Raw genomic sequence first — 27,874 nt, forward strand, 5'->3', positions numbered from 1 at the left:
AAAGTGAAAAAATCCTTAACGTCCATTATGAAGTGTTTAGACCCCTCTACTCCACATCATGAAGTCTTAAAAAGCTATGTGGAAATAACTAATGAAATTAAGGAATCACTGAAGTTCAACTAAAACAGAGGTATGATAAGCGAAAGGGATGGTTCAACAAGAATTGTACAAAAGCATATACCGATTTAAAATCTGCATTACATAAAAAGGACAGGGATAGACTGGAGATGAGACAGCTCAGAAAGGCCTATAACCAGGCTGTGAAATTAAGTCAAGTCAAGTCAAATAATTTATATAGCGCGCTACATACCCAGAGGGTCTCAAGGCGCTTGAAGAAGGGTGGGGAATTACTTGTCGAATATCCAAGTTTTAAGTTGCTTTCTGAATGCTAGGTGGTTCTGAGTGAGGCGAAGGTGAGTGGGAAGTGAGTTCCAGGTTTTAGCTGCCAGGTAGGAGAAGGATCTTCCTCCCATGGTGGTTTTGTTGATGCGAGGTACAGTAGCAAGGGCTTGGTTGGAGGATCGTAGCTGGCGGGAGGGGGTGTAGAAGGAAAGTCGTGTGTTGAGGCATTCGGGTCCAAGTTCGTAAAGTGCTTTGTGTGCGTGGGTTAGGTGGCGGAATGTAATCCTCTTATTGACGGGGAGCCAGTGGAGGTTTTTCAGGTGACCAGAGATGTGGTCTTTACGCGGGATGTCTAGTATGAGTCTGGCTGAAGCGTTCTGGATGCGTTGGAGTTTTTTTCTGGAGTTTTGCGGTGGTACCGGCGTATAGGGTGTTTCCGTAGTCCAGGCGGCTCGTGACCAGTGCGTGGGTGACCGTTTTTCTAGTTTCGGTGGAGATCCAGCGAAATGTTTTTTTGAGCATGCGAAGAATGTTGAAGCAAGATGATGAAACGGCGTTGACTTGTCTGTTCATTGAGAGTGAGGAGTCCAGGATGACGCCCAGGTTCCGTGCGTGGTCCGTCAGGATGGGTGCTTTTCCAAGGGTCTCTGGCCACCAAGAGTCATCCCAGGCGGAGGGGGAGGTACCTAAGATAAGGACTTCTGTTTTGTCTGAGTTCAGTTTCAGGCGGCTGTGCTTCATCCACTCAGCTACTTTTTTCATTCCTTTATGTAGGTTGGTTTGGGCGGTGTTCGGGTCATTGGCGAGTGAGAGGATCAGTTGAGTGTCATCAGCGTAGGAGATGATGTTGAGGTTGTGTTGGCGTGCGATGGCCGTGAGGGGGCTCATGTATACGTTGAAGAGGGTGGGGCTTAGTGAAGATCCTTGTGGCACGCCGCAAATGACTCCAGTGGCCTCTGATTTGAATGGTGGGAGGCGGACTCTTTGAGTTCTTCCGGTGAGGAACGAGGTGATCCATTCCAGTGCTTTTCCTTGGATTCCGATGTTTCTGAGGCGTTGTAATAGGGTGCTATGACAGACTGTGTCGGTGAACTAAAAAAAGAGACCTGGATAGAGCTACACAAAGCCAGTATCAATAAGGGCAGTATTGCCTTCTGGCGAGTGGTCAAATCCCCCTTTTTTGTAGCAACAGGAGATACAACCTCTGTAGAAATCTCAATAGATGAAAGACGCTGGGTGGAACATTTGTCTCAGATCTTTGGCTTGTACAACAAGGAGAACTATGTAACAGCAGATATAGTTAACATCAGTCCCCGTGCGAGCTCAATAGACTTACCTATAGCTCTTAGTAGAGGTCCAGCTTTCCCTAAGGGCTAGTAAAAGGGGAAAGGCTCGGGCCCTGACGGAGTTCCAGCAGACCTCTTTAAGTACAACATGGAGCTATGGACTCCAATATTAACTAGGGTGTTAGAAGCTTCCTGCACAGCTGGACTTATTGAATCATGGTCGGAATCTATTTTGGTTCTGATATTTAAGAAGGGAGACTGACAGAATACGGCCTAATATCGTCCCATTTCATTGTTAGATTCATTGGGTAAATTGGCAGGTCGCATAATCCTCAATCGTCTCCAACAGTGGGCAGAGGACAATAATGCATTATCGGACCTCCAATTCGGATTCAGGGAAGGACTGGGTACTATTGAGCAAGGCCTTAACTTGACCCTTCTCATGGGAAAATACGTAAACGCGAAAGGGGGAAAACTGTATACGGCCTTCGTTGACCTAACAGCCGCGTTCGATTGTGTAAGCCACGTTAAATTATGGAGAACTCTGGAAGTAATGGGTGTGAAGATCCTAATAATTAACTTCCTACGGGAACTTTACGGGAACGCGACTTGTAGGGTGCGGTTTGGTATTAATGGGGAGTGTACGGGGTCGTTCAAAGTGGAGAGGGAGGTCAGACAGGGCTATGTCCTGGCACCCTTCCTCTTTACTTTCTATACAAACGGCCTGGAACAAGCCATGTTGGAAGGGTGCCGGGACCTACCAGTGCTGCAGAAACGCCCAATACCTGCCCTACTCTATGCAGACGATGCCCTAATTATGGCTCGGACATCGATAGGGTTACAACGCGCCCTTAATACATACCACAAATATATGTTAAATTTATATCTAAAAATAAACATCAACAACACTTTAATAATGAGTTGTGGGACAGGTGGAAGCAAACAGAAGGGTATCTATATAGAAAACACAAAGGTAGAGCTTACTAAAACATACCCTTACCTAGGTAGCCTAATTGATAATAAGGGCTCATGGCGTCAAGCAATAAAAGCCACGAAGTTACTTTTTATGAGGACAACAACGGCACTGGTGAACTTCTTGCAGAGGTTGGGCAAGAGGCCTCCAACGTAGATGCTCCAAATATATCAAGCTAAATGTGTCAGCACAGCGACATATAGGGCAGGAGTGTGGGGATATGGTGATGTGAATGAACTTCAGAAAGTTGAGAATGTCTTTTTAAGATATTTATTAGCAGTCCCACAAGGCACCTCAACATTTCTCAGTCACACAGAATTGGGAATACCCTACATCACAGACATAATAAAAGTCCAACCGGCCTTCTTAGGGCATCGCATTTGGTCATCCCCAAAAACATCATTTAACCCGGGAGGTTTGGAAAGACAGTCTAGGCCTTGAGAATGCTCTAAAGATTGGGTGGCTCAAGTATGTAAAACATTTCCTGGTTGATCTGGGTTTATTAAATTATTATAAAAATCCCACACTGTTAGCTTTAATCCCCAGGAAAACCTTTAAAAAACAATGTATGAACCACATGGAGGAGCTTAGATTTGCCGCAGAGGCAAACAAGCGATCAGTAAAAAGTAACCTAATGATGCAATCTAGCCTTAGCATCCAGCCCTACCTTACGTTTATTTTAAGTGGGCACAACAGATTTGTGCTAACACGTTTCAGGCTAGATGTATTCCATCGCTTGGTCAGCTTCCCTAAAATGAATAATTGGGCCACAAATCTATTAAATTGCCCCTGTGATGAGGTTTTGCCCCAAACGTCGATGCATGTGGCCCTGTTTTGTAAATTCTATAAAGAACAAAGGAAAAAATGGATCAAACCCATTTTAAAAATTTGGGGCATGAGACAATGTCGCCCAGCCTATCTTGCACTGCAATTTTTAGATGAAGAATGCTTTACGAGAAACAGCACAGTTCTTGAAAACTAGTATCAGGCATAGAAAGCATCTTTGAATAATGTCTTACTATGAATCGTGTATTGCGATTAAGTTTTTTATTCCTTTTTTAAATTATATATTAGTTTTTCTAAAAACTACCTGCCTGTTTATAGTGTTTAATAATGACGTTATGAAATTACTAACTGAACTGAAATTAATTTTTAAATCAAATGTATAATAATATTGAAAAACTGTTTCTAATTATTGTTGTAAATCGCGCTTTTATGTTTTTTTCTATTATCATATGAAATTCGAATAAAGATAACTTAATTGAATCAGTAATGCTGTCAAACTGAAAGCAACTTGTATATTTTCCTAATTACCATTGCCCTTTAATAAAATTCAGGACAGCATGACATGTCTATTTGGTACCAAGATTCTGTAAAAATATCATACCTTCCTGGTATTGTCTCTTTTTGATCTTTGCCAGATAGGGACCAAGAAAGAGCGCTTAGGTTCTGAATATAGCGGCCAGAACATTATAAAGTGAAACATGCTTTTAATTACAAAATAATTACAATGGCATGGGAGTAAATCATATGACCATACACATTGTACGGGAAAAGCAACCTTAAAATTAATATTACATAATCTAAAAAGGGTTAGATAGTAGCGATAGTACAGCGTATACTTTCTCAGTAAAAACTGTGAGTTTGTTGGACAACATAAATGTCAGGATTGTGCAAGACTGATTCTGCGCACAACATCGGGATATATTGGCCAAAGCCTTGCTAGCTCACAGTGCACCATCTGTACCTTAAACCTGATCAGGTAACAAATGGATTATGTAACCTCAGAACATAACAACTCTGACTCTCCAAGGAAATTACGGTAACAGATCTACAAATTTGTCGTTCGTATACTCTTGCACAAGATATACTCAGCAAATGTAAATGTACAGGAATTTATATAGCGCAAATCACCGAGCGGTTTCTAAGTGCTTGCTTAGGGAACCCGTCCTGGTATTCCCCTGTGAGATAACCCCGGCAGGGTATCCGCAAGGTGAAAGCCAGGCATCCCGCCGCGAGGGGCCGTTGTGGAGATTAAGCAAGCTATTGCCCAGAGTCGCAGAGTGTGAACCCGTGAATCGAGTAGGCACCGGAGCGAGAATTGTCAAGTCCATGGACATTTTAGGACTCAAGACCCTGCCGAGCCGGGAATCGAACCCTGGTCCCGGGCTGACCTCTGCTTCCAGGTCTGCCTCCTCTAACCAGTGAGCCACACTTCTCCACAAATGTTTCAATATTTATTGAAGCATTGTGATTCTTGTATGAAAAACATGCACTGCAATAATCAATAGAAGGAAACAGAATAACGTGACAAGCAATACGAGAATGGTGAAGAAGATAAACAGTTCAACCATCGAGCTATAACAAAGAATATATGCATGCATATAAGTACTGTACTATATTGTACTCTTACCTAGCGCTACTTATCCTAGTGTACCTAGGGTTGGTGAATCTGCCAAAGTCCCTGTAGGGTGATCTAACTCCCCGATACTTTTGGGGTAATGTCATCAGAGTGCCAGTCTTAGTGGAGAGCTTGGCAACATCCCTCGCAGCAGATAAACAGAAATCAGCTCGGCTGGAATTCTGGCATGTGGCAACCTCTCAGTACCAGCGAAATGCTCCTCTAATTAAACAAGGAATTGATGCCATTTATATAATAAACATCACCCATGTTGCAATGCCAAATCCCAGTCAGCCCGCTATTGTTGATTGTGAGAGCTGTGTTGCCGAGCAGACAAAACAAACAACAACATTTTGCGTAGATAACTTAGACACTGTACAGAATGTTCAAGGTATTGGATAATATGACTACGAAATGTTAATGTAAGCAAAAGTAATTTAGAAGAATGTTATCCTGCACAGTCAAGTAATGAAATGTGTGTCAAATGTCAATGTTCAAGAAAAGATGTCAAGTTTAAACGTGAACATATAAAATGGTAATATTCAAGCTCAATTCAAATGTGAACACATAACAATACGTGGGGTTTATAATCCAAGATAATTATGATTCTAAATTGTTTGCTGTTGAAATCATTGCATATCTTACGAATGACACTAAGGCCTGTACCCTCTGCAGTCTCAAATCCAAACGGTGATTGAGGAAAACATTTTTGACTTCCTCTTGGGGACTGTCAGTAGCCTACGCATAAAGATTTTCTACCCTTTGGAGGATTGCCGCATTTGTATAACCGCACAAACGTGCTCCATATATGCCCACTGAGATCAATTTACTTTTATAAAGGGTAATCATCTCACTAATGGGCTTTTGTCCCAATCTATGGGCAAAACTTAAAATTAAAAAAATTGCCTCTATATTCCTGCTAGATTGCTGCACCCTTGAATTCCATTTAAAGGAATAACTAAAATGTAGTCCTATGACAAAGTGTTTTGATCTTGTGTTTCGTTTAACACATGTCATTATAAAGGATTTGAAGTAAATTACCTTCAAATCCAAGTCATCCAAGTATGAGGAGAAAGAGTCCAACAGTTTTTGTAGCCCACTCCTGTAACCTTCATAATCACCACCATTAAGCATTACATAGAATGTTAGTTGTTTGATGAGGTTTGTTTAGATCTTGACATGTATTGTGGCATCATTCACAGGATGGCTTCTTTTAAGTGCTCCCGTCACGTTCAAGGATGTAAACAACAGAGTTATAATCAGTACCTAGAGCACGGCCTCTTCTCACGGAATATGACAGTTTTTGTATGCCAGCCTACTGAACCCAACAGTCTTAGATTCCCTCAGTCTCCGATGCAGAAGGCTGACTATGCTGGTGAAAACGGTTCTTGACTACCAGTTTTAGATGGAGGAGAATATGTGAAGCAAATTCTGAAACCTTCTGTAAATAAATCCAATAGTACTATATTTTTCAGTCTAAAATGTTTTAAATGACGTAGGATCCACTAAAGCTTCAATTGTGCATTAAAATAAATATCACACTTTTCAGCTTTGCATTAGTATGATTAGATTACAACAAGTATATATAAAAATGGGGTTTTGTTTTATGAAAGTGATTAATTATTGTATGATTTATTTATCAGCACTGTGCTATATGGTTGTATGATGCATGCCCTAAACAACGCATGCCTGTACCACAAAGTCCTAACCACGACCATGTTTTTACCATGCATGCCTTTACCATACATACCTTTACCATGCAATTTTGTGGTAAAGACATGATTGGTAAAGGGACATGTGTGCTAAAGATCATACCCTTGTCCCCATCCCTAACTGTCCCTTTTCCCTGCCTAAATATTAACCCCATTCCCTAAAAATGACCCTGACCCCAAGCTGTTGAACTTACATGTAGTTCAAGTATTGAGGAGTTGGATGTGGAGGAGATTCCACTTAATGAAGACGAGGGAGATTAAAATAGAGAAAAAGCAAATTGGAGATCCACAGGGGGAAGAGATGTTTGACCCTCTCTTGATACAACATCCTCTCTCTCCCCAATGGGCTCCGGTGGAGCATGTAGCCAAGTAAGTGAAGTACTGTATTAGAAGGGAAATACCAAAGGATGTAAGGACTAGGATGAGAAGCGAGTGTCCTAGACCAAGTCTGGATAGTAAGGTTGCTTATAGCCCTGAGCTGGATCAGAGAATGATGGCATTTATAAACAAATCAGGGAAAGACCCTAGAAGAGGTCTTGAAAAAGGACTCAAAGGGTGCCAGGATAGACTTCTGGATGTGTTGGGTCCCCTGACAAACATTTTTGACATGTGTGCAGAAGCGCATTCTAATAACACGGGCATTGACATGGCAGAAATGCGTCAGTGGGTCCAAAGTGCTATATGCGTTCTTGGTAATTCAAACACTGCGCTATGCATTGAAAGAAGGAAAAGTATTCTCTTTAAAATAGATCCGAAGTTGGCAGATCTTGCAAGTAAAGAGTTAGGGGAATGAAGTGATGGGTTGCTTTTTGTTGACGATTTTGTTAAAGATATGTCCAGATATGTGGTTACGTTTAGCTCACTAGAGAAGGCGCAAAAAGATATGCGCAGAGTTTTTGGCAGGGCCGGGTGAATGCAGTGTCGATTCCCCGGCCGAGGACAGGGTGTTTCGAGAGGGAACTTTGGAAGAGGTTTCAGACCCTATGGAACCGGTTTTGGTTCAAATTTCAACAGTTCGAGATGGGGGCAGGGAAGTTTTTTCCCTCAAAGACAACAAAGCAGAGCGAGAGGCATGCGATGTGAGAGGGGGTCAAGGGGTGCCTCAGGTAAGCTGTGTTCAAGGCCCTATTTATATCCCAGTAAAATTGTGCTGCAGACTAGCCCAGTTTGTTTCGAGATGGGGGAAAAATTACACAGGATCCCTGAGTTCTGGAAACTGTGTCAGGTTACAAAGTAGAATTTTTGCATACTCCAGTGCAGGAGTGTGCACCGAATATTCTGAGGTTTTCAGAGGAGATGGAGGTTATAGTAACAAAGGAAGGAGAGGCTTTGGAAGCAAAAGGTGCGATAGACCCGGTGATGAAGGTGAGAGGTGATTTCATAAACAATGTCTTTGTAGTGGAGAAAAAGGAAAAGGGTATGCGTCCGGTAATCAATCTGAAAGAGTTAAACAATTGGTTTGTTACAATCATTTCAAGATGGAGGGCATCCACATGTTAAGGGATTTGTTAAGAAAAGGGGATTGGTTGACAAGATTGGATTTGAAGATGCCTATCTGACTATACTGATGTTTGAAGAACAAAGGGATTATCTGCAGTTCAGGTGGAAAGGAAAGTTTTGGGGGGTTCAAGAATCTCCCATTCGGGTTGACTTCAGCCCCATGGTGCTTTACAAAGGTGATGAGGCCAGTGGCAGCTTGGTTGACATCAAGGGGATTCGTTTGATTGTTTATCTGGACGATATGTTGATCATGGCGGAAGAGAAGGATTTGGCAAGGGAACAAACGGAGTTTGCTGTGAGGGTTCTGGAGGATCTGGGTTTTGTGGTGAACAAAGAGAAATCATGGGTGGAACCACAGCAGATGATGCAGTTGTTAGGTTTTCAGATACAGTCGTTGGAATGTGTGTTGAAGTTGCCTATGGAGAAGGTGAGGAAAATCAGGAAGGAGGTGAAAAGAGTGAGGAATGCAAAATTGATTACATTGAGACAATTAGCTCAGTTACTGGATTTGTTATCTCAGTCGATTCAGGTGATCTTTCCAGCTCCTCTTCATTACAGAGCGTTGCAGAGGTTGAAGGGTTATCATTTGAGGAGAGGGGCGAAGTATTCTTAGAAGGTGATGTTGAATCAGGAATCACAGGAAGAGTCGGAGTGGTGGTTGATGAGTCTGGAAGCTTGGAATAGAAGGGCAATCTTTGGAGAGGTTCCGGAAATAGAAATAGAATCAGATGCGAGTTTGCATGGATGGGGGCACGGTATGGCATGGTGTCAAAAGGGGGACAGTGGTCAAAAGAGGAGAGAGTGATGCATATAAATTGGCTGGAACTTCTGGCGGGATCCTTTACAGTAAAGAGTTTCCTGAAAGATCAGGTGAAATGTTGTGTCCTGTTAAAGATGGACAACTTGTCAGCAGTGAGGTATGTGAACAAGTTGGGAGACTCGAGATCGAGGGTTTTATCGGATTTGGCAAAGGAGTTTTGGAGGTTTTGTTTAGAGAAGGAGATTATGGTTCAGGCTCAGTATATTCCGGGGTTGAGCAACGTAGAAGCGGATTGGTATCAAAGGTATCTCAGGGACATGAGCAACTGGAGATTAAACAGAGAGGTTTTTGTGAGGTTACAGCAGAGATGGGGTCCTCTGCGGGTGGATCTGTTTGCGGACAGACTGAAGTGTCAGGTGAAGGATTTTTACAGTTGGAGACCAGATCCAGAAGTAAAAGGGATAGATGCTTTTCTTCAAAATTGGAAAATAGGGAGAAATTATGCCTTTCCTCCATTCTCGTTGATTCAGAGGGTGTTGATGAAAGCCAGAAGAGAAAAGGCAGAGTTAGTCTTGATAACACCTTTCTGGAGAGCTCAGGTGTGGTTCCAGGATGTAATGAGTCTGTTAATGGAGCATCCAGTGATGTTGCCGAGTTTAAGAGATAATTCTGGATTTGGAGGGAAATGTTCGAGTTTTAGTTGTGTCAGGTCAGTTGAGGCTGGTAGCATGGTTGATTTCAGGAGAGTATGGCAGATGCATGGACTATCAAAAGAGGCAGAGGATCTTATCGCAGAATCATGGTCTAATGGAACTACCAAGGTTTATAGATCAGCATGGGGAAGATGGTCTGGTTGCTGTATTGAAAGGAGTTTGGATTCCGTACCAGCACCTGTAGTGGAGGTGGTTAAATATTTATCAGAATTGTATAAGAGTGGTTTGGCTTACAATACTGTTAACATAAGCAGATCTGCGATTTCAGCAGGTCATGTTTTGGTGAATGGTCTGCCAGTGGGACAACACGTTTTGGTTAAAAGATTGATTAAAAGCGTACGGGTAGGTTTGCCTCAAAAGGCGAAGTATGATGAGCTTTGGGATGTTTCAGTGGTTCTGAGGACATGGATAGTTGGAGTGTTAATGCAGACTTAGAGCTTAAATTGTTGTCCTGGAAGCTGGCTATGCTTCTATGCGTAGTTTCTTTTAGGAGGGTGTCTGATATTAGGACTTTAGAGGTGAATTCAAGGTGTTATCAACCGGAGGGTGTGTGTTTTGATTTAAGGAGAAGGACACACATTTTGTCTAGGACAATTTTTTATCCTCTTTTGGAGGGACACGATAATTTGTGTGTGGTTGGTGTCTTAGAGAATATGGTCTGAGGCGAGATGGTTGTCCTCAGCTTTTGATTTCTTATAGGAAGCCTTTTAAGGCAGTGTCAACTCTTACTTTGGCAAGGTGGGTTAGAGAGGTTATGTCTAAGGCAGGTGTGGATGTGAGTGTTTTTGGGGCACATTCTGTTAGGGGGGGCTATAGCTAGCAAGGCTTTTATGAGAGGTTTTAGTTTGAGTGGGATTATGAAAGTGGCAGATTGGTTAAATGATTTAACGTTTAAGAGATTTTATTTTAAACCTGTGGAAAATATTTTGTATAGAGTTCTGAATGAACTTTGAACATGCATAATGTTGGTACCGGGTCTTGCTATAAAAGGCAGATTTTCCACAGTTTTAATGAGCAGAAAATCATGATTTTATTAAAGGCACGGAGGCTAATATTATCCCTCCTGGTTCCCACCCTGTTTATTAATCATTTGTTTTAACTATCAGGTTAAAGAAGATTTGTTTTGTTTGAAGCAGTTTGGAAGATACATAATCATTTGGAGTTAAAGTGATGGGAAGGGATCTTTGTTTTTCTTTGGATTCAGTTTTTTTCTCAACACCTAAAGAGGAAGATTGCTGCCTATTCTGGCAATATATGCATGTTGAGTGTTCTAGATCTTTTGTTGATTGTTTGTTGCTGCTGTGTTTGAGAGCAATAAAGGTGAGCAATAGAGGTGATATGCATAATATTAGCGTCCGTGATAACAAAATCATGATTTTCTACCCATTAAAACTGTGGATAATCTGCATTTTCCATATGCTGAGCTTTATGTATTCTCAATAATGTGCAATAAAGTGCATCCCCCCTCAGCAATTGAACCAGTCCATTGTATAAACAAGTTACGAAGATCCTTTAACTCTTTTCTCATTACTCACAGTAATCTTGCAACCAGTGCACTTTCTTGAATGGCGGTGCATGGTGGTGGAAAAACAGGCAACTAAAAAAAATTAAGTAGATATGAAAATATGAAAAATGAAATAGCCCCGAACAACACCAGTTTGATGATTTTTCTAGTCAAAACGCAGCCGTTTTAAATGGGGTATATGCGCAAAAATAATGTGCTGCCACTTTAAAATCTCCACTTAGATGCATCAAAATGGGAGGCTGATAAAGTCCTTCGTTTTTCAAAAATTGTGCTATTTAAATTTGAAAATGCAGAAGGGATGACTTGGTAGTGTGGATGGATGATGTAAGGATGCAGTTGTGGAAAGTAAATGATGAACATATTTGGCATAATCTCATAATTAATTATTAGTTATTTAAAACTTTCTATATTGCAAAAAATGACAATGCAGCAGTTTTGGAGAAAAGAGTCTTCAAATCTGTCCAGCATCTCCCTTCCAAAACTGGATGCATGCTTACCCCTGCTCGTTTGTCACATTTTACCTTCTATACTTAACAAAAAAAGAAGTACATCTTGAAGACAAAAGGCAGAACATGTTCAGCCTTCGATTTACAATACTGTATTGGAAACTGAAGCATTATAAGAATATTTTGTACAGCAGAACGTTGCCGACCTGGCATTTTCTGTGAACAAGTGGCCTTATTTAGATTTTTTCAGATGGATTATAGTCTGTCAGGGTATTGAATGACATTACCTCCGCCACCCTGACAGACTAACGTCTGCCAAATTGAGAGATGACCACCAGCCCAGCAGTGTTCTCTGTACATTGTAAGGAACTGACATCACCTTTCAAAGTACAAAAAGTTTAGGGGATGGCTGCCGTAGGTTTTGACAGCAGTCCACCAAACGTTTGCATTTTTTGATTTTCAAAATGAGAGTAAGCAAAAAAGGAAATCACCCCCCCCCCCCCCCGCCCCACACACACCTTGGGAGTTTTCTCCTAAAGTTTGGGGGGGGAAGGAGGGTCATTATTTATTTTCACCCTTTACCCTTCAGGAAAAACATGGCAGCGAGGAGCAGAAATAAAAGTACATCACACCATCCACTGTAAGTAGGGTGGCCAGTGTACTGCCCTTCCACGGCGGGCCCCTACCATGTTGGCTCTGTCGATGGAAAGCTTGCGGTATGTCCATCTCTCTATGAGTTGGGCATACCAAGAGTTTGGTGGACAGGATACTCCATCACACTGGCAACAGAATACACTGTCTGCTAAATTTTAAATTAGGCCCTAGGTTAGCTCTTTGTTAGCACTTCAGTTTTGTGCGAATATGGTGGCCATCTTGAAATAGTGAAATATTAAAACAAACAATGGGCATGAAAACTACTATATTAACTATTGCAATATACATTATTTCTGATATCAGTTTAGCTACCCCTCGATGAACAACAAATGTAATAGTTTAGGGTGGGAGAGTTTGTGAGATTCTGGTGTTCTGTGGTGGCCACAAAGACTGTTGCGGGAACGGAGCAAAGGTCTTTCTCATCAGCTGCATTAAGGTCCGCCCCCTTGGCTGCCCTCAGGGGATATAGCACTATCTACCATTGAGTCGGGTAGAAGTCTATCTTTGAGTGGTGTATATTCCGGTAATGGATCCCCTTCCTTCAGGTGACAATGAAGTGTGTGCCGCATTTGCAGATATACAAAGTGTTCTCCTTCCCCCTTCTGGAATTCCATCCGTAAGCTGCTAAATTCAATCATTTTCGCTCCTCTCCAGATATCTCTCAGAAGGTCTATGCCTATAAGGCTCCATCTATTGAAGACCTCCAAGCGCCTCACCTTACCCAGAAAATCTCCCTCCCGCAGTGGGGTTTGCTCCTTAAGCTTGGCCTCCAAGCCTACCAATTCCATTGCCATCTGCCATGCCGTGACCACTGTCCGTGTGTGAGTCGGGAGGGATGTACTACCCTTTTTTGCCCTGTAAAGCTCCGCCAGGTAACTATCCTTGCCCATAGCTAGTCGGCGACCAGATATGCTGGCTCCTCGATTGGCAAGAAGACCCACCCTGAAACTAACTGTCCAATGGCTAGCCAATAACCAACTCAAACTGAATGCAAAGAAAACTGAATTTCTCCTCATCTCCTCATCAAAAGCCAACCCAGAGATTCAGATGTGGATTAAGGCCATCACAGCCCTGACCTGCCCACCGACCATTGTGGACTCTGCAAAATCCCTGGGCATAATCCTCGACAGTAACCTCAATATGAGTGACCACATTAACTCGATGGCCAAAGCAGCCAGATTCCACTTGAGCTACCTTTGGAAGCTGAAACCTTTCATCGAATCACCGGACTTAAAAATGGCAGTTCAAACACTTGTCATCTCCAGACTGTAATACGGCTGTTCCACCCTCACAGGATTACCTAAGATCTCCTTAGCGCCTCTAAAAACCTGCCTCAACGCGGCCGCCAGACTACTTACAGGTACCAGGAAGTTTGACCACATCTCGCCACACATGAAAGCACTGAACTGACTCCCCCTAGAGCCAGAATTCAGCTGAAACTGGCATGCACTATACACAAGGGTCTATACACAAACTTCCCTGCTTATCTGGCACAGAAATTAGTAATATCCAGAGGAAGCATGAACTCCAGGTCCGCTAGAAACCTCCTGCTCCAACCTGCCTCCTTTAAAAGAAAAAAAAAAACTACAACAGGGTGTTCACCGGAGTAGCACCAAGAATTTGGAACTCTCTCCCACCTTCCATCAGGAAAATCCCTCTTCTAGCACGCTTCAAAAATGAGACCAAAACCTTCCTCATGGGAAAATTCCTCGCCTAAGGCCTGCCCGCAACCACCTCATTGTGCGGGACTACTCTATGACTACCGCTTTCCCATATCACTAACTGCCCACGACGAGAACATATGGAACCTTTGTTTTTGTTTCTGACTCTGACGGTGATTGTAACCATACAGGTTGATCTTGTTTGTCTCTGCACTTTAAACCTTTTACTTGTTCAACAATGTATACCGTGTAAAGTGCTCTGATACCCTCAAGGGTCTTGTTCGCGCTCTATAAAACACAAAAATAAAATAAAATAAAAATAAAAATGTTGATGAGCTGTGCAGCGCAGTAATATTTTCTGATATCCGGGGAGGGCAACCCCCCTCGTATACCTCCTGATGTAGCTTTTTCAGTGCGATCCTGGGGCTACCACCTCCACCCCACAACAACGTTTGTTACTCCGACTCGACCGCCCGATAGAAAGCTTCTGAAATCTGAAATGATGTGTTCTGTATTGCGTACTGCTCTGCCCATAAGGGAGACTGGTAAACGCCACCAGTGAGCCACATCCCCCCTAAACCTGTCCAGCTGCGCATATAGGTTTAACTGCATAAACTCCTTCTCCGACTTTGTAATCCAGATGCCCAGATATTTGAACAACTCTTTATGAACTAGCTCCTTACACGCCAATGTCAGGGCCAGGAGCTCACCCACCAGAGAGAATACCAAAGATTTGTACCAGTTTATGCGGTATCCAGAGCACGCGCCAAAAGTCTGTAGTATATGGATGAGTCTATGAAATGTTTGTCGTGTCTGCAGTAGAATATCGTCCGCATAGAGGGAGATGCGCTCTTCCCATCCCCCTCCTACATTTGTAGTTAAATTTGTAGGGCGCGCAGCTACCCACAAAGGGTCTCCCGGCGCCAGAGAAGCAGTGATTGACGCATCGCAGATGTTATTGAGAGAAGAGCCAGGTCTTAAGTTCTCTGCGGAATTTCAGCAAAGATGGTTCAAGTTTCAGTGATGCCGGGAGGGAGTTCCAGAGCCTTGGGGCAACGCAGGAAAAGGCGCACCCGCTCATGCTCATTAGTTTGAAGCGTAGAGTTTGGAAATTGCCTAGGCCAGATGATCTAAGGTGGCGGGGAGGAAAGTATTGTTGAACCAGGGCCTGGAGATAGACTGGGGCTGACCCTTGCTTGATTTTGCGCATGAAGCAAAGGGCCTTGAATTTGACGCGATTGGCAATGCGGAGCCAATGAAGGTCATTGAGAGAGGGGGAGATTAAAGATCTCCATTGGACCTTGCATAAAAGCCGGGCCGCTGAATTCTGAACTAACTGAAGCCTTCTCTGGAGCTCCAGTGTGACTCCGAGGTACAGTACATTGCCGTAGTCCAGGCGGGAGGTGATTAAGGCGTGGACTACTGATCGTCTGGACCCTGCCGGTAACATCCACAGTATTTTTCTAAGCCAGCCCAGGATAGAAAAGCACGTGGCGGCCACCTTAACCACTTGGTATTGCATCGAAAGCGAGTCATCCAAAACAAATCCAAGGTTGCGAACCTGAGTCGCTGGGAGAGGTGGAGGGCCCATTTCTGGAGGCCAGTGCAAAGGGCTCCAGAGATGTTTCTGCCTGCCCAAAATGAGCACCTCCGTTTTAGCTCCGTTCAGCTTCAAAAGGTTCGTCTGCATCCATTCGGCCACTCTGCTAAGACCAAGTTTAAGGGCGGAGGGGGCATTTGCTGCGGACGAGGAGAGGGAAAAAAGTATCTGGGTGTCATCTGCGTATGAGTAGAGGGATAGCCCTGCGTCTTCCACGATGGTAGCTAGGAGTCTTACGTAGATATTAAAGAGCACAGGGCTCAGTGAAGACCCCTGCGGGACGCCATACGCAGATGAACGGACAGAGGAAGAGGAGCCAGAAGAGATCACCTGAAAAGTGCGATTGTTCCAAAACTAAACCAACCAGGCAAGGGCAGGGCCTGTCACACCAGCCATTCTCAGGGCTCGCAGAAGAATGGGGTGCAAGACCGTGTCGAATGCGGCGCTTAGGTCTAAAAGAATAAGCGCCGCAGTCTCACCCTGGTCAAGGCGGGCTCGTAGGTTCTCAGTTACCCCCAGAAGAGTGGTTTCAGTGGAGTGGTGGGGGCGAAATCCAGACTGGGATGGATGTAGAAAAGCTATGTTCTCCACATGTGAGGAAAGGTGGATGTTAATATGTCTCTCCAGGATTTTAGAGAACAAGGAAAGCAGCGAGATAGGTCGAAAATTAGCGAGTATCTTGGGGTCTGCCCCAGGTTTTTTCAGGAGCGGTACCACCAGCGCTCTTTTCCATTCTTCCGGGACTATAGATTCCCGCAGTGAAGAGTTCAAGAGCTCTTGAATGACTAATAAAGCCTCAGGAGAGAGCTGGCGGAGAATGTTCATGGGGATTGGATCCAAGGGGGAGCCCGAGTTGACCTTTGTCATGTGAGCCAGTAGTGAGGTGGGATCTAACAAGGGCCAGTTTGAGATCTGAGTTTGCTGGGATGCTGGGCTTAAGAGGTCCATCGTGTAGGGACCGGGAGGAGGCTTGGAGGGGACAGCAGACAGAGTGTTGTAAATGGTTTCAACTTTGGATATGAAGAAGTCGGCAATCTGGTTGCATTCTACTTCTCCCAACACTGGAGGCGTGGGGGCGGTGTTTGAGCCTGCTAGTTTTTTAACCATAGAGAAAAGGGCCTTCGGCCGGTTAATGGCTTTTTCAATAGAGTCTGAGACAAAGAGAGCTTTTGCCTTTCTGCAGGTTTGATGGTACCGCTTGAGAACAGATCGATAGATTAATTTCACGTTCGAGGCGTAGGTTTTCCTCCAAGATCTCTCCAGATGTTTACATTCGGATTTGATAACTTTCAAATCAGCCGTGAACCATGGGGCAGGGGTGAGATGAGAGATTGGTCGTCTAGGACGGAGCGGCAGGTGACGGTTGACATTGGAGGTAAGCCAAAAGGATACTTCCTGCATCAGGGGATACACCCAAGATTGGTATCAGGGTAGGTGGCAGAAAGAGAGGCATTGAATGCCGAAACGTTCAGTTTGGACCAGGCTCTAAGGTTGCCCATAGGGCCGGGAGGAGGCATGCCCTTTGTATTGTCCACAGGCATAGTGAAATAAATGGTGAAGTGGTCAGACCAGTCCAGGGGGAGCGCAGGGGAAGTGCAATCAAACAGAATATTGGAAATGATGGGGTCAAGTAGGTGGCCAGCCTGGTGGGTGGGACCTTGATTGCGCAAAGTTAGATTAATAGCCTCGCAGTCAGATAGAAGCGTTCTGCTTAAGCTATTTTGTGTATCTTCTAGATGGAGATTTAGGTCTCCTAAAATCGTAAAATTGGCAGCCTTCAGAGCGTGTGGGGCAACATATTCAACGAATGAGGCCAACCACTGCGTAGGTTTATCAGGGGGGCGATAGATGAGGATGCACGATAGTGTCAGTTGGGGGGAGACAGCTAACTTGAATATCGCAGCTTCGCAGTTAGGAAAGGGGGCAGCGTTAAGGGAACAGGAGTATATATCTTTAAAAATGATCGCTATCCCACCACCTTTCCCGGTGGGACGATCCTGTCTGACTATAACGTATCCCGGTGGCAGGGCACTGGCCACGTCAGGGCCTGAGCTGGCATGGAGCCAGGTTTCCGTTAGGAACAGCGCATCCGGCTGAGAGGAGACTAATGGGTCGAATATATGGTCTCTGTTTTTAGGCAGAGATCGACAGTTAATGCTCCAGAATTTGTAAGGGGGAATAGGTGATGCTAGCAGTGTGGAATAGCACAAAGTAAAGTAGCATTTAGGGCATTTGGAAGGTGATTGGAGCGAGCAGTCCAAAGCAGAGCAAGACGGGAGGGGGCGGTTGAGTAGGTGTAGTTCCTCAGAGGAGTAAGCAATTAAGCTATGGGGCGTCGGCATGGACTGAGCAGGGTCACTGGCCGCCGGGCGCCTCAGGGCGCGCGCCCGCTGCGCGTACGGGAAGAAGTATGTGTTATATTGGGGTGGGAAAGGGCGGGGTTCATCTCGTCAGAGGTGGGCGGGAACGAGTCAACCCCCAACGTGGCAGAGTCAATTCGTCTGCGCGAGGTGCAGCTGGGCAGGGTGAGTGCAAGCATGTTATCTCCAAATGGCACCAGTTTTACAAGCACAGTGGATTACACACATTTAAAAAATACAGAGCAGGTTAGAAACGCTGCTAACAGACCTCCGGCTTCTGCCTCAGAGGAGTCGCAAATCACTGGGTCTGGCGAGCGGGAGGGCGGGGGGTTAAGTGGTTTTAAAAACACAGTAAATTACACACATGTAAACCAATAGAGAGCAGGTCAAAATCACTGCAAGCAAACCTCCGGCTTCCGCCTCAGAGGAGTCGCAAATCACTTATACATCAATGCTTCTAACCAGTGGGTCCTCTCGTACCCAGGAAGCCAGGGGCTCGAGCGCCAGCACAAAAGTATTGGCGAGAGTGGGCAGCCCTGTCTCGTGCTCTTGTGCAGTTTGAAGACTCTGGGCACTGCCCCATTAACCCTAACTTGTGCCAGCAGGGCAGAGTATAGGAGCACTATCCATGCACAGGAACGCGGACCAAATCTCAGCTTGGCCAGGATGTCAAATAGGTACAGCCATTCGCTACTATCAAATGTCATGTGGCCATTGAGCAACAGTAGTGCCGCCGGCTCTTCTACCTGTTTTTTGACCATATGCATATGCTGTATAGACGTCATGGAGCTTCTTTGCGGCATGGAGCTTCTTTGCGGCATAAAACCGGACTGGTCCCGGTGTATCAGGGATTGTATAACGGGGCTCAGTCTGTTTGCTATTGCCTTTGCCAGCACCTTACCCTCAAAATTCAGTAGCGAGATAGGTCTAAAGGGACTACACAGATCGTGGGGTTTTTCTTTCTTTTGGAGAACTGCTATGGTTGCCATCCTCAGATCTACTGGCAGTTGGTCCTCTGCCTTTACCTCTTGAAACATATTGAGCATGTGCGGGGCAATTTTCCACGCCACGCACTTGTATAACTCCGCGGGGAACCCGTTAGGGCCCGCTGCCTTTCCAGACAGCAGATCCCCAATGGCACCTTCCATTTCTTCTATGGCCAGATCTGAGTCAGCCGCCTCCCTCTCCTCTGCGCCAAGGGATGGCAGCGTCATTGCAGTCCTCCCCTCTTTTGGTCTGTGATTAGTAAAGCCCCTCATAGTATGTACCAAACGCCTCAGCTATATCTGCACCAGTCCCCCCACATTATGCCCTCTGAGGTCTAGATTTCAGAGACCCAGTTGCGACTCCTATCCCTTCTTTCCAACCATTAATTTATTGGCTTTGCGGCCCAAGTCGTATATACACCTTTGTGTTGCTATCGAATGCTTGCGGCCCCCGTTTTCTTCCAGATCTCTGACTTCTTTTTGCTTAAGTTTAAGGGCGTGATTACGTCCGGCACCATCACTGGGATCCGAACCCATCTCTAATTTGAGTTCCACGATCTCTTGTTCCAAACTATCACACTGCCCGCGTTTGTCTTTGCGCTTAGCCCCGGTTGTCGCTTGTATGAAATCCCTGGCAACAGCCTTATGTGCCTCCCAGAGTATGCTATTTGACTGCACGGAGCCCATGTTTTCCACAAAATACTGTTCCATGCGTTTCTCCAACCGTTCCCTAAACTCGTGGTCTCTAAAAAGATGGAGATCCAGCCGTGGCGGAAGAGTCCAGTCCAGCACTGGGCCATACATAAGCACCTCAACCTGTGACTGGTCCGATATCCCTTGGGCCCTGTGGCACCCTCCCTGAAAGAGTCCGACCGTGGTGGTATGCATAAAAATGTAATCTAGCCGTGACCCACTTCCATGCACCGCTGAGTTTTGGGTATATTGTCTTGCAGCAGAGTTATGCCTCCTCCAAAGATCCACCAGCCCTAGTGCACTCGCGAAAGCGTTCAAAGGTTGTGGCCCCTTGACTCTATGGGGTTGTGTGTCTCAGTCTAGTTCCGGTGACATCGTCTCATTCATGTCACCACCCAGAATCAAAGAACTCACGGGCATTTCGGGTATTAGTTTGCTGAGTTCTGGAAATGTTGCCCCATGCAGCCTCGGTGGTATATACACTGAGCAGATGTTTAGGGTTTGACCCTCCCACACCCCCGACATACCGTCCCATGTGATCGCACCATATGTGGTTCGGCACTAATGGTACTGTGTTCTTGATTAATATTGCTGTACCCCTAGAGCCGGTTGTAAACCCCGCATGTGCCAGTAGTGTATACCCAAAAAGGTTAAGTGCTAGGTATTTGTTGCCTTTCAGGTGCGTCTTTTGAGGGAGCACCACGTCTGGCGAGTGTCTATTCGAGTACAGTAGTACCATAGTTCGCTTAATTTTGTCTCCCAGACCATTCACATTCCACAATATCAGCTTCAGTTTTTTAACTTTTTGCATCGCCATCTGGGAGTTGTGTGTAACAAGTTCCCCCCTCCCTTGTCCTCCCTTCAGCTTGACTCCACCCTACCCTGTGGACCAGTACGCTACCTTCTGTCCCAGGAACAGAACCCTTATTGGGAGTAGATCGTATCTTAAGCATTCAATACAAAACCTTATAGAACAGAACCCACGTAACAATTCCCCCCTCCCTGCTACCCTGCATCGTAGGTCTAAAACTACCCACATCCCCAACTAGCAGAGTGCTTGTCGCCCAGTTAACAGTCAAATAGTGCAGAGGCTGGTGGGCGCTGCCTCCCTTGAACCCCCAGAGGCCCCAGTCTAGCACATGTCCATCAGATTAATTTGTGGTGCGCGTTTAGGTTCATTGTCCCAGCACTGCAATATATTGTATGTACCAGCCTGCATCACCAGACATAGCTTCTCATACACCAAATACCTTCCTGATCCTTGGCCTCTTCACATTTGTTTCAGATGTCCTTTCGGCTTTGAAACTGTTTATGTTACTTTCCTGTTTTATTCGTTCCGACTATTGGGCTCACCGAGCGTGAGCCTCTGGACCGCTTTTCGTTGTTTTGTACCTCTTCTCGCCAGCTTGGGATCCCTGGTTGTGGTCACGATCTCCTCTCCAGTCTCTCCCCTGTCACTGGGTGCATTGCTGGGATCACCCTTCTTCCAGCCAGTTCTGCACTTCTGATGGGGCTGTGAAGTACCAAGGCCTGCCAATGTTGATCACTCTAAGCTTTGCTAGGAAGAGCATCATATACTTTATTCCCTTCTCTCTAAGGGCGCGCTTAACCCCGTCATTTTCACAAAATTCTAGCTCCCTAATAGCATGCTATAACCTCTCACAAATGTACAGATGTTGCTCATTTGGTAACAGTATGCCAAAATAAAAATATAATGCACAGGCATACACATTCTACTCTACGCAGATACTTGATGGTGGCCTTTTTATGGATAATAAAATATGGATGATATAGCATATGAAACATTTGACGTAGCACCTAACACCAAGGTTTCTAGTGCCAGGTTTATTCTTATTTAAACAATCAAAGCCAACATTCATATACTGTGGGAGAACTTGTCATGTACCAAATTATGGAAAATATAGGAGAAAGGATGTTCCCATTTAGCAAAGCCACTCAAAACAAGAGAGAAATGTAATTGGAATTTGATATGACCATCTATAATGTAAATGAATGTTGCTCATGGTGTTTAAAACTAGGCATAATAGAACATTTATTGTTAATCGATTTCACAAAGAATATGTGACAAAGCGGCAGATGTACTATGAGTCTGTTTGCAAAAAGTGGTCGCGAATTCCCCAAATACCTTTTGCAAACAGACTTAGATTTTGTGAAGCTACTCTGTACTGATAGGTTGTGTCACAAAATCACCATTTGCAAGGGTTTGCAAAATGGCCTTCCTAATGCCATTTGTGATCCTTGTTAATGGCAGGTCTCACCTCTCTTACCTTACCCTGAAGTCTGGAACAAGGATGATGAAGGTGACATTCCCCTGCAACCTCAGCTCTGTCCTCCAAAGCAACATGTGGACATAAAGGAGATGGTAGGCAATGGTACCTAAAAGAAGCTCAGAAGAAAAGGAGCCAAGATTATACCTAATAGAGAAAAAAGCACAACGCATAAAATCTCTCTCAACGAAAGCTAACTGAGGTACCGGGTTTTTAGGAACCCGGTGGTGCCAGGGGAAAACACCCAAAGACCTCTTGAGTTCTTCCTGTTCTGGACCACAGAAACACGGAGTCTTCTAGGTGATGTCAAGGATCGAGTTTTATTGGCTGCAACCAAGTAACAAGCGTCCTAGAAGTACAACAGCACGGTTTGTATGTTCTCAGGAGACTGTTCGTTTTTACAGAACCAGCCTTCTCCTTTTATACAAAAATATTACCTTCAGGCAAGAATTCTTTGGTTTATAGTATGGTCATATACATATTTTCACAACAATGGAAAAGCAAAGTCATGATGGCCAGCCTACATTTTCGTATGTCCAGTTTGTGATAGATTACCCGGCCAGGCCCAGAACTACCATCAGATATCGATGAAACCCCAATAAAATCGGGCACCTCTTCCTTTTAAAACTAGCTATAAAGAAGAAACAGGGACAGGTGTGTGTATGATAAGCGTGGTTTGTATGCAGTGAATGGTTTATGACATGTTGTGCCTTGATGCTAATCTCGCTCGGCCAGTGGGTTCGGGACTGCCCGAACAGGTTTGGCTGGAGGCAGTGGAGGCAGCTCGCCCAGGTCAGAGAGGAGTCAGTAAAGTTGGACGTGTCCTTTCAGCTCGAATTCGGCCTTGGTCAATTGACTATGTAAGGGCAACCACAAGATGGATGCCGCTCACAAAATGGAACCCGAGGGTTCGAGACAGAAACTACTGTTTTAAGGTGATTGCATTGCTCGATCACGACGCAAATGCACAGGGGTAATGTCCTAATCATTACCGGTCTGCCGATACCAAATTCGTCATGGTATGATGATATTTTGTGACACGAGTGTTGGGCTTCGGTACCACATTATAGCAGGGCCCATAATTTTCAGAACCACAGACCCTCCTTTTGCCCTTATATAGGCAATAACTCATGCTAATCTGAGTCCAAATCTGTATTCACGAAGTCATGGAGCTGCTGCTGTAGCATCATCCTGTTGCTCAGTTCGTCCCTGGACACAGGCTTCCTTACACATGATGTAGCACAGAGGCCACATATTGCAGGAGCGCACTGCACACACAGGCAGAACATAAACAGAATGGCTAAGATCATTCCAATGAATATCAGAATTTTCCATCCCCAAGCAGATATCAGTTCCCAGAACCACCCCAGCAAGGACCAGTCTCCCTTGTCCACGTGAATGGACTCAGAGATCTTGTACAGTTTGGAGATGGCCTGGTATACTGTCGGGGCATTATCAGGGATGAAAATGCAGCAACTGGATTGGATCACTTTACATACCCCACCACGGTCTGCAAGTATGACATCTAGGGCAACCCTGTTCTGAAGAGTCATAAGGCGGTCCAGCAGGAGCTCCGCAGTCAAGTTACTAAGGGCACCAGCCGTTTCAATCACGGCGGATTCAACTACCCTCGTCAGTTGGCGAATGTTCCTGCTGGTCACCATAGGCCCCCAAAACGGCAGAAAACCTTTTGCGAAATCTCCAAACTCCTGTTCCGCAGTGTCGTCTTTACTCACGACACCCCTAACTGTCCTTGTCCGATGGTAATCTGCCTCAGCCGTGTAGGTGGGTGGCAGCAGGAACGAGATAAAACATGTGCCCGAGAAGTCAGGGGGCAACCATGTATACGCTCTATCGTAGCAGACGAAGTAGGTACCCTTAGCTGCTAGGAATGAAGGAGGGGTCTGAGACGAGAAAACGTAAGTCTCAGTACAGACACTCTTCCCTAACTGAGCTCTAGGGTTTTTGCCATTTCCCTGCAGACATAGGTGACCTTAGTGGGGTACTATCCAGATTGGGGAGGATTTCTTTGATTTCTGACTCTCAGTCAAGGAAATTCCATATTGGGTTATATTCCATCTGCTGTAAGGCGTCAATTCATCTCTGGGAATCGTTTTATACGTGTCGACATCCCTACTCATATTTCTAATTCCCGCCACTAGTGCCTTGTTGCTTGAGTTTTTCCCTGGGATATATGGTTTGAGGGCAAACAGGAACATTGCTCGAAATGCCCACAGAGAACCATGGTAGCCAAATGGCAGGACAAAATACGGTATACCCTTGTCTGCCGTGTGTGGCATGAGGCCACATACCCAGCAATTCGTGGTGTTCATTACAGACTGGTGCTGGTGTAAGAGCTGGACGAATGAGTTATTTACAAATTCTAATCATCTGGCAGACTCGTGTTCAGGTAGAGGGTGAAAGGAGTGCGGGGAAATAGTAGGAGGAGGTGTGGGCTGAGTGTCGTGTGCAAATGTAACTCGAAAGGTGAACAGAGCATAGCCCACCAAAAACATCATTATGCTACACAACATTAAAATGCATATTACTAAAAATTGTTTTCTTGCCATCACAGTGCATATTGTCTTTTCAAAGTTCGCTGATCTAGCAGGTCTCTTCATCTTTGGAAACTCCATCCTCTAAGTTGCTGCCCGCGGTGGGAGATTGATTCTGCTAAGGAGTGCTTCTGTTCAGTCCAGGGTAATTCCCTTAGACCAACCAGAACTGTCGACCTAACCGTCTCCAGCTGCACTCCAAAGACTGTGGCAACCGCGACCCTAGCAGCAGAACCGGATAGCGGTTCGAAAATAAAAAATGAGCAAGTTTCCTGAATGAGAGAGCTGCACAATCAAAAATAGTTCTTGGGGGAAAAGAAAACTTTAATAGTTCGTTTTTCTTGGCCTCAGATTATATCGTTGTTTTCCTGGCACGGTGTGGTCTTCAAACAAGACTTCAGGTTCTGTAGTGTCCAACTGCATTGACGGTGGCACAAATCCTTGCAGAATATTATCACTCTCCTTTTCTGTAGCAGTTCCTTTCAAACGTGCATCACTGAAGGGTAAGAAGCGAGGCACAGTCTCGGTCTCAGAGTCAGCAATTCCCTCCTGGACCCACCGGTCATAAGGCAGAGGAAGAGGGATCCGTTTGCAATGGATCCCGTGGATCCAGTTCTTCTTTCCTTCCACCCGAACGGCTGATCTTGTGGAAAGAAGGACGAGGTGTGGGCCGGTCCACCTGGGCTGTTCGTTCTTTGTTCGCTGAAAGTTTTTCACCAGGACCCAGGTGCCAGGTTCAATTGTGTGGCCTGGATCATCAGACGCTGGCGGAGAGGAACTGTGGACCTGTTGGTGTAAAACACGCAATTTAGTTGTCAATTCGTGCAAATAGTCAAGCAGTACAGGATGCTCTACCTCACTGAGCTTTTTGGGCCTTGGCACTCCCCATATGTTGGCCGGGCGGCCGAACACAATCTCGTGCGGACTAAGTCCCATTCTAGAATGGACAGTCATTCTGGTAGATTGGAGTGCCAAAGGCAGGGCGTCAGGCCATTTAAGGCCTGTGCTGGCTTGGATCTTGGCTAATTTCAACTTGAGGGTGCCGTTATAGCACTCTACTAATCCAGCTGATTGGGGGTGATTTGCAGCGTGAAACTTCTGGTGTATGCCTAGGCTCTCACACACTCTCTTCATCACTCGTCCCACAAATTCACTCCCATTATCACTCCAGACCACTCGAGGCATTCCGAACCTAGGGAAGAACTCTTTGACCAGGGCTTTGGCTGTGGACAAGGCAGTATTGTCCTTAAGGGGATACGCTTCCACCCACCTGGAAAAGGCACAAACAACAACGAGTACGTATTTCAGGTTGTTGCACCTTTCCATGTGGATGAAATCTAGCTGCAAAACCTCGAACGGATACGTTGGAGGCGCGAAATGACCAGCTGGAGTTGGTGTTCCCCTACCAGGATTGTACTTCAGACACACCGTACAGTTCTTGACCACATTCTCTGCACATTTAGGGATACCACTATTCTGCCATACTGGGGCCAACAACTTACAGATCCCTTTCACGCTGATGTGAGCCATTCCATGAGCCATTGTCACCACTGCAAGCACATACGCGTCGGGTAACAACCATCTCTGATGCTCTGACAATTCAACCCAACAACCATTCGCATCCAATCTACCCTTGCTTTCTCTCCATTCATTCACCTCTTTCTCAGTGGCCTCGGATTGTATAGACTTCACACTCTCAATCTTGTCTTCACACATACCCACATCACCAATCCATCTCGCAGGACCTGCAACATACATTCGACTCATCACATTCCTTGCAGTCTCTTTTGCAGCTTCATCTGCAAATGCGTTCCCACGACCAACATCATCTTGAATCTTTTTGTGTGCACTGCATTTCACAATCGCAACTTGTAGTGGCAAGGTCAGTGACTCGAGAAGCTTGTTAACTAACTGACCATGTTGGATTTTTGAGCCATGCAATGTCAAAAACCCACGTTCACGCCACAATCGCCCAAAACTGTGAGCCACGCCAAAGGCGTACTGGCTGTCTGTGTACACATTCACTCGTTTTCCTTTTGCCAACACACATGCTCTTGTAAGTGCAATTAACTCTGCTGCTTGCGCAGAATTGTGTGGGATACGTGCAGTTTCTACAATCGTGTGCAATGTTGTCACAGCATATGCTGCAGTCGTATCACCATTCGGCAACTTGAAACATGAACCATCAACCCATAAAGCATCATTACATTTAGGAAGAGGAGTGTCCTGTAAGTCTACTCTCCCTTTTGTCTCTTCTTCTGTCCTAAAACAGCAGTCATGTTGTTCTACCTCATCTGTCTCTGCTGGAATGGGCAATAACGTGGCTGGGTTGAGTGTATCACACCTCTTTATGTGTATGTGACTCGCTAACAGTGTCAGCTCATAACTTGACAGTCGAGCACTAGTTAAGTGCTGTGTCCTTGTTCTGTTTAGCAAAATGTCTACTGCGTGTGGGACCATAACGACTAGTGTATTATTCATTACTATTCCAGCAGACTGTCGAATACAGACAGCTGCTGCCGCAGTGGCCCTCAAGCAACTTGGTAATGCCTTAGCTACGGGATCTAGAGTTGCTGAAAAGTAGGCGCATGGGCACTGTTTGTCCCCAAAACATTGTGTCAGGACTGATAATGCGCAACCTTCCTTCTCATGCACATATAATGTAAAAGGCTTACTGTAGTCGGGGTTACCCAACACAGGAGCTGAACATAATGCATTACGCAATTCGTGAAAGCTTTTTTGACATTCTTTAGACCATGGAATGGATTTCGGTGTATCCTTGCAAGTTAATGCCACCAAAGGTTTGGCCAACAATGAGAAATTTGGTATCCATTGTCTGCAATATGATGTAATGCCCAAGAAAGCACGCACTTCTCTCTGTGTCCTTGGGACACTCAAATTTGCAATTGCCTGTATTCTCTCTGGGGTAAGTCTCCTTCCCTCCTTCGATAAGATGTGACCTAATTAGGTCACTTCTTGTCGACAAAATTGCAATTTCGAAAGAAAGACTTTGTGCTTCTTGTCACATAAATGACGCAACAATGACAAAGTGGCTTGTTTGCAAATCTCCTCAGTATCTGCAGCGAGTAGCAAATCGTCTACGTACTGAATAAGCGTCGCACCATCAGGTAGAACAATCGTGTCAAGTTGTGATTTCAGAGCTTGACTGAATATAGATGGACTTTCACAGTAGCCCTGAGGAGCGCGTTTGAAGCGGAAGCTTCGACCTCCTAAATTGAAGCCAAAAATATCTCTGCTCTCCTCGGCAATCGGGATGCTGAAGAAAACATTCTTCAAGTCAATCACCGAGAACCAAGTGGCTGAATCTGGAACCATAGTCAATAGGGCAGTTATATCAGGAACAACTGGAAACTGTGGCACAACAATCTTGTTCACTTCTTGTAGTGTAGTTCCTAGTT

This window comes from Lissotriton vulgaris, chromosome 5, assembly GCF_964263255.1.
Source record: "Lissotriton vulgaris chromosome 5, aLisVul1.2, whole genome shotgun sequence".
NCBI classification, from domain to species: Eukaryota; Metazoa; Chordata; class Amphibia; order Caudata; family Salamandridae; genus Lissotriton; species Lissotriton vulgaris.